The sequence below is a fragment of the Clupea harengus genome, chromosome 12 (assembly GCF_900700415.2).
Source record: "Clupea harengus chromosome 12, Ch_v2.0.2, whole genome shotgun sequence".
NCBI lineage: Eukaryota > Metazoa > Chordata > Actinopteri > Clupeiformes > Clupeidae > Clupea > Clupea harengus.
The window spans coordinates 2,458,110-2,466,842 of NC_045163.1; positions in this window are offsets into that span (position 1 = coordinate 2,458,110).

Below are 8,733 nucleotides of genomic sequence, written 5' to 3' on the forward strand. Positions count from 1 at the left end.
GTTATATTTCTTATGTAAAGTAGTAGTTATTTATTGTTACACCAGGTTCTATTGCTCGTAGCTTGAATATTCTCTCCCTTGTACGTCGCTTTGGACAAAAGCGTCTGCTAAATGACTAAATGTAAAATGTAAAGTGGATGGCTGGTAGCTTCGGTCATAGAAGGAAGAGGAATGGTGCAGTTACAGCCGATGAAGTACACTCAGGACTAATAGCTACAACTGTACCATTATCGCCAGAGGACCTTGTTCATTGGTAGGAGTCCTGGCAGCTGACTTAGAAAAAATGCCAGTGTCATTAGAGGCCAAAAAGGAAGAGTGACACTCTGAGGAAGAGTGATGAAATTCAGCCGTAATCATTGGGCCTCAGAAGGACCTAAATGATGAACAAGTTCACTGTACAGAACTGGCATGAAGTGGCAATAGACAAATCAAGGATGGGAAGGGACAGTTCATTTTTTTTTTTTACACCATGTCAAGGCGTCATCATCATCTAGATCATGTTGGGACAGGAATCTCCTGAGCTCTAAGCAAGTATGGTCAGATATGAACACACAAAGACACAAGACAGAAACCCTGAGTGATCGAGAGTGAGAACGAGTCGGAGGGAGAGGGATGGCAAGGCTCAGAGGGCCAGCGGTTCCCAGAGAGAGGCGGTGCCAGAGATACACACCCCTGAAGCGGTCGGACTGGTTCACACCAGCTGCCCCCTCCCCTCCCCTCCCCTCCCCTCTCCCTCGCACACACACACAAATACACACCCCTCTGTGTCCCTGCCAGGCCCTACAACCCAATGCATGAGAAGACAGGGAGAGGAATGTGATCTAACCATGCTCTCCTCTCCCTGAGATACCTCACCCACCCCCAGCCCTCTCTCTCTTGTTCTCCCCTCCTCCACTACTGCAGTGGAGCTGCCAGGCCGGAATGTTTTTCTTAGCCTCTCCTACACAGATTCGCACAGCCCCCCCCCCCCTCTCTCCCTCCCTCCCTCTCCCTCTCTCTCTCCCTTTCTCTCTCTATTTCCCTCCCTCTCTCTCTCCCTCCCTCTCCCTCTCTCTCTCTCTTTCCCTCCCTCCCTCTTTCCCTCCCTCTCTCTCTCTGCTACACTATTCGCTCTCCTCACCAGGGTGAGGGGTAAAGGTGTGTAGTGGTATTGCCAAAGCCTCAAGGCTCACATGAACTTAACCCTGCAGTGGGTTCTTAGCACAGCTTTTAGAAATCCCATGTTTGAACTGATAGCCTCACTGCTAAAGCGCATCACACCTTAGCACATCAACAGTAGTTTACCCATCCTCACAAAGAAATTTGTGGTTTGTCATTTGATCCTTTTAGTTAAATAATTTGTGGTTCTGTGGAAAAAAGTTCTTATTTTTGCTATGTATATAAGTTGTGCAGTACGATAACTGTATATCGCAATTCTGGACGACCTTGCAGAATATATTTTCATGATGAATGTGATCCTCAGACAATATACAATTTTCTGTTTCTGAGATGGGTAAATTGTCATTTCAGCTGTGTCTAAGCATGGTTGTGCTGTAATTTGTCTGTATTTGTTTATGTAAAGAAATAATACATTTGTAATAATAACTGCATTGCATTCGAGGACAGGTGGTAAACTATCATTTGGTCTTCGACCTGTGTAAAGGCTGCAGGTGCTGTCAAGGGGTTAATTGTGGTTTTGGTATCCACCAGAAGATGTTAAACTACCATGTGAATCTCATTCCCATCTCTTTGGTTCCTCTAATCAATAACATATGCCTTACAGTGTTTCGGCTGTCTCCCTCAGTGGATAATTAAGTACACAGTTCTGTATTTCCCTGTAAATGCTCTGGAGGAATAAATACGTGAGAAACATTCAGTATCTGCAGGCTTGTCTCAGTACCTCAGAATTGTACATTGATATGAAATCATGTTTCCATACATTAATAGGAATCCTCACCATACTGAGCAACAGTTCATGATAATCGACAGTAAACATGAGCTACGTTAGTTAGACGAGGTGTAACGGACACTTCACTTTACATGGTGGCTGCATTACCACTTCTGCATGCATATATTCTGCTTATCGAACACTATGCCATCTATTAACCTTTAGTAATACACAGGGTTTGAAAGGTTACTATTAAAAATAATGGGTTACAGATAACTACTTAAAAATGTAATAAGTAATCTAACTGTTTTCATTACTTCACCAAAGTGAATTATTACATGCAATTACTTCTTTTCAGGAGAACCAATCAAAAACAACACTCAAAATTTGAATTCATATTGCCAAATGAATGGAGCCTGTCTAGATAGCAGAAATAGGCAAAGCAACATAATTAATGTTATAGTCTACATATAGGCTTTAAAGTTTTTTTTTACCGAAAAGAATATATTCGGATGTAACCGCTTTGTAATCACCAACATTTTGATTAGTAACTGTAATTTAATAACATATTTTCTCTCAGTTGACTTTAATTAATTTATCAATGTATTAATTTATTTTCTTATTTAAATACATACGTAACTCTGTTACATGTAACTAGGTACTCCCCAACCCTGGTTATATTGTGGAAGTTCTTGTATTGCAGGTATTGCAATAGCAAGATGGCTCGACCCTGGTCTTATTTGTGCATAACAGTGGGCTATGGCTTGACTCCTAGTCTTAACTCAGAGTACATGGTAAAGAGTCGAAAGGATATGGATTTTAGGAGCTGTATCAGAATTCAGAATCACACATGAAGGCAACCTATATCTGATTCACACAATGTATATAATGTGATGTATATTATGTGTTTTACTCAATATCACATGTGTGTCAGATATGTGGAAAACAAATCTGAGGGGTTCTAACCAACACGATTCTCCAATTACAAATTTTACAATTGCAACTATGATTTGTTTTTGTCACAGAGCCACCATTTGGTTGATGGTCTTAACTTGTTGTACTGGGTGGGACCAGTATGTCAAACTCATGTTATGTTAACCTAAGGATGGTTCATCCTTTGACATGTTCAGGCAAAAACTAGACAGACCAATACAAAAACAGGAGTACACAAGTAGCGTGTGTGCTTGAGCTCTAAGGAGACGAGGGAGGGGAGGAGAGAGGGTATCATTACAACCACGATTACTTGTTTAGTGTTTCCCTGACTGAGATGACCACATGTGGTGCAATATAATATATATACTCTACATAATTATTACTGCGGACTATCAATATCCACGTAATGATCGTGGGGGCATCGGGGCGGCCGGTCAGTGAGTGATTGTGGGTTTGCAGTGGAAGCTGTTAAAATAGCCGGCCTGTGCACAGAGGGAGTGCAGGGCAGGCGCTGCTGCTATACGGCTGGCGAGGATCGGCGAACCACCGCGCCGCGCCGACAGAAATGACTGCCTCTCTGCCTCTCATCCGCGCGCAGAATCAAAGAGCTCGTCAGAAATCATAAATCTCTGCCACATGAGGACAAGGGGATCATAAGATTCCATTTTGTTTTTCATGGCCAAACACCCCTGACTCTCTGGGTTTAGGAAGTCTTCTATTAACATATTTCTTTCTTAATTTTCAATACTGGAAGTCACCTTTTTTTTTGGTAACCTTATTTTGAATGTATGGAATATGGCAGCTGACAGACGTTTGCTATTGATCGTGACCTAGCATAGAATGACCTTCAGCATGACCTTCTCAGCACAGCCCAGCTCATTTCCATTCCATGTCTATTTCAGAGGCTTCAGTGCAGGGTACAATTCATTGGTCTGAATCTCCTGTAAGACGACCCCAGTGGTCAGTGGGCCTATTCTTCTCGACAGGTTTTCTAAATATGATTTAACGGCAGAGTGTGGCTGGTGACTGGAATAAACACTGGTATTTTGTGGAATTCTATTCACCCCAACTTTCAACTCATTTCTTCTGCAATCACACATTTGCATTTAGTGATTTAGTGCACAAGCATTAGCTAATAGGTGAGGCCCAGATCGTGTGCAGCAATGTCCAGAGTTTGTGGTTCTTCTGCATGTTTGAAATGCAAAGGCATTTATCCAGATGTCACTGGATGAAGTTATTTACACAAATCAATATTCAGTGGAATCCTGTGAAATGTATTGTGTGCCTCTGAGTCTTTCTCATGACGACACTGGCGTAGTTCTTTAATGGCCACAGGCCTTTTATCATTATGCAACCACAACCAGGGAAACACACACATCGATGGAGAGACAGGAGGGAAGGTCAGAGGTCACCGTCACAATGACATACATACATCATGATAAACAATCACAGACACTTGGACTACACACAAAAACGATACACAACCTGGCCACTGCAGCACAAACAACACAACACCCGATGCTTGCTGGCAGGCGACGCAACAGTCTCTTGCCTGGAGGTTCTGTTAGCCCACCCTCAACATGCTACAATATCTTCTTCTGGATCAAGTTATAGAAACAACAGCAGTGGGCTTTCTGTTGGACAGCATGGGGTGTGTACATGTGTGTGGATGTGTGTGTGTGTGTGTGTGTGTGTGTGGATGTGTGTGTGTGTGTGTGTGTGTTTTTCTTACGCAAGTTATGATTCAGTGTTGAAGGCAATGGAAAAAGGGCGTTTGAGCGAGCGCGGTGGACGCACTATGCAGGCCCCTTCCCTGGGCGGATGGAGAGCTGAGGTAATATGGCTCAGATGTTCTTTTATAGAAGAGAAAGAAAGCTCTCTATACACTCTTCCCTGCAGCCCACTCCACACTCCACACTCCAGGCCTCCAGATCAGGGGGATGGGGGTTGAAGAGGAAGGCACATTGTGCATTTTAAGCCTGTATTTAGTCAGGTAGTTTTGGCATGAGAAAATATGACCTGTCACAGAAATGTAAAATAGATGTATATAAAATGGTACTAAAGGAGGGTATTGTATCAATAGGTGGTAAAAGCATAGTGGGAAAACAATTAGATTCAGAGTAGTATCAAATATTGTGAGTTGTGAATGGAGAACCTGATTGCATTCCTCTCATTGACAAATGATGCCGTGCTATAATAATGGCCGCTCGTTAGCGAACACTACCACCTCGTAAATAATCAGACAATGCACTGCCGCCCGGGCAGTGCTGGGGAGCGGCATGCAAAAGCCCAAGCCAAGCCAGCTGCCAGCGTGTATCGAGAAACTGCAGCAGCACGCGCTTTAATTACAGGAACCCGGCAAACAAATTTAGCCAGGATGCTAACCAAAACGGAGGAGGCAGAAGGGAGGGTTCACTTGGAAAAGTCACGGCTGGACGAGGGCTTCTTGAGGACGGACCACAGAGAAGAGGGGGGAGGCTATTTCAGGATCCGCCGCCCTCATTATTTATCATAGTTTTAGGCTCCGCACACAGAGGCAACCTACAATTGCGTGCATGCAGATGGGCCAGCACCCGACCCTCCCACCCTCCCACCCCTGCCAGGCCCACGGGCCAGAGCCGGCCGGCTGCCCCACTCCCACCCAAATACACCAGACATGGATGCAGGCTCCGCTGCTCATAGAACATGTCACTCACTCTCTCTCTCTCTCTCTCTCTCTCTCTCTCTCTCTCTCTCTCTCTCACAAACACACACACACATACACACTCACGCACACACAAAGCAAGACTGGAAGGACACTGATAATTCAAAGCCAAGCACAAATACTGTACATGCATGCAGACATTTGCAGCAAACGCACATGCACAGATAAATGCATGAAGGTACAGACAACCCACAAAGTCACAAATGTCTCCATGTCACTTTTAATACACAGAAACCCACATTTTGCACAACCAGTTTTGGTAAATTACTAGTTATATTCATAGTTTCTGCAGAGTGAAAGCTGTCAGCACACTACATTCTGATTATACCAGCTTGACCACGTTAATGCTGAACCAAAACTGAGCTTAACCCATCTGCTAACCTGTGTGTCCCAGCAGTCTGTCTGGCACATCACAGCACACGTCTGCCATGGACAGTTAGCTAGCCTCTCCTCAGCTCAGGCCCTCTGCAGGGTGGCAATCCTTATATGACTTTCCCAAGCTAAGGATGTTGGGTTACACCCATTGACAACCTCCAACTCTCATGCCCGTGCTGTGTTTAAATCACTACGCCAAGGATCGACTGTGTGTTCAGCACTACACTGCTCCATGATCAAAACAAAAGTTCTGTCTGTACGTCTGAGTGAATTGGCAAAAGGATATTTCAAATTTTCACTTGATACTGCTACATGAGCAGTCCTACTTACGTTTGAACATTAGGGGGCCAAATGTATGAAGGGTGTTCTTCTCTTAGACGCATCTACCTTGGCTAAACACATGGTAATCAGGTGTTCACAATGAATCACCAAATTATGAAGGGTGTTTAAGCAAGAGGCGTTTACAGTTTTTCTCGATTGCTTTGGCACATTTTTCCATTCACTGTTTACATTTTCAAAACAGCTCACACACAGCCCTTAACATAAGCTGAAATGACCAAAACACTTTATGATGTTTGCAGAATGACACCACCTTCTCAAAACGTATCACACACCCATCAAAACCAAACATTTCCATCAAAACCTACAATTTGTGCTCAATTGAAAATGTATGTTTTGTCATTTATTTAACAATGGATAACAAAACTCAAACTACAGCTATCAATATCAACCTCTGAAACCATCACTTCAACTTTTGTGCAACACCCTCATAGTATTGACTATTTTACCACTGACAACATACTACAATTTGGGTTTTGTACTGAGCACTCTTACTTAGGGAATATACATGTACTGTCAGAAAGTATTTGAAATCTGAAAATTTGTATACAGAAAAATATTATTGTTCTGTTTTTGTATTGCTAAATACTATACATGTAACAGATATTCTAAACAAGGACCTGTCAACACCATTGATTTACATTTGTTCTACTGTGTACAAAATGGCAAAGATTCTGACACAAAAATATTTATTGCAGTCATTTTTCCACATTACATGTATATACTGTAAGAAGTCAAAATGACAGGTTTCAATTTACAGTAAAAAGGTCAAATCTGTTCTGCAGTGAACATTCTCCCCCTGCCACCAGTGTGGGCCAGTGTGTTGATTCTGTAAAAATAGTGCAATAGGCTGTAAATATACAGTAATCAGACTTCTACCGTATATGTAGTAAATTACTTTAGTGAAACTATAGTACTACATTGTATTGTGGCAACACACTTTACAAAAGTATAGAAATGGTTGTTGCCAAGAGTGCAAATACAGTGACACACAGTACAGTAAATTGACTGCAAAGGCCAGCAAAGTGTCATTGTCATTGCCGAACGTACAAACAATTGATGCCACAGTATGACGGCTCAGGTATGGCTGAACCCTTTGGCCAGCCTCTCTCATGGAGAGGTCATGATTGACTACGTGATCAATGACTGTTGCCCTACTGTAATTTCATTAGAGCATCTTACATGAACGCCACGTCCCCTGACAGGGGCCCCTCTACCCTACCACAGCCTCTTCCTTGTCCTCGTCCTTGTACTTGCTGAGGTTGTTGGTGGTGGCCTCCTCGATCCATGCTTGGTATCAACTTCAATCTTTTGACCTCTTTTAGAGGTTGAGAACTACTTGATTAGTTGTGCACAGAGAGTTCACACAGGTGCTGACGATATTTAGAATATAGAAAGCAGTTTCAGTTGGCTGCTACTAGGTGTTTGCAATGTGTTGACATGGTTATTCAATTAGGTTTCGTGTCTTTCTCTGAGAAGTGTGTTAACTGTTTTGAAAAGTGTGTTAAAACTCAAAGAAATTTGTGTGAAAGCAATGAGAAATAGTTAACCCATTCGCCAGAAAAGACTCTTGCTGTGCAAAGAAGATGTGAGCATTAGATTAAGTTGACCCATGATTCGCAAAATGTGTGAAAGCAATCGAGAAAAACTGTAAATGTCGGTCACCTGTGATTGAGTGACAATGAAAACACTTCAGGCATCAATGGGGGCTTGTTTAACAGATGTCTAATGCAGTTTGTCTGGGCAGTTTGCAAAATGGCTGCATTGCAATACTTGAATTTGCTCAAGAGGAGACAGAAGGACATCTTCGCTGCCAACGGGAATTGAGAATATTCACTGATAGAAGCAATCTAGTGTAGGCTTCAAACTGTACTCATACAACATGAGAGTTACGAAAGGTCGTAGAGGTCTGGCTCATCCAATAGAATGAGAACATGCAGCAGGTGGTTCATTTTGAACACTTGATCATCAAGCGATTAGCAAAGTTAGACATGGACAGCTAAACGGGTGATCGTTTGTAAATTACACATTTGATCACTGTTAAGCTCTGCATGTACAAGCTATTGTAGCGTTCAAGGGGTAGCCCTTTCGTACGTTAGTACGAGACTAGTTCCAGCGGGATGAAGTAGCGAATCCATCTTGTGTCTACTGTTAGCGTGTAACCACTATCAGTTCGTCCATCTGTTATGCTGTATATGCCTGTATGTCAGCTCCCCTCGGTTAGTCGGTGTGTCTGTGCAGCATCAGTGTCTTAGTCATGTCAGAGTATAAGACCTGCCTCCTGTTTCCTCGTTCTGTGTGTGGTCTGGTAGCCAATAAACTGGCAGTACTGGGGTCGTGCAATGTATGGTGCACAGGAGCTGTATTAAAACTGACATCTCTGTCACACTATGCATTCTTCTTGGCTAGCTCGCCATACTATGTTTAACAAGTGTTTAAGGTTTAGATGTTGAAGAATTTTAATGCGAAATGTAGTGTCACACTTCAATGCCTTTTTAATATTCTAAATTTAAAG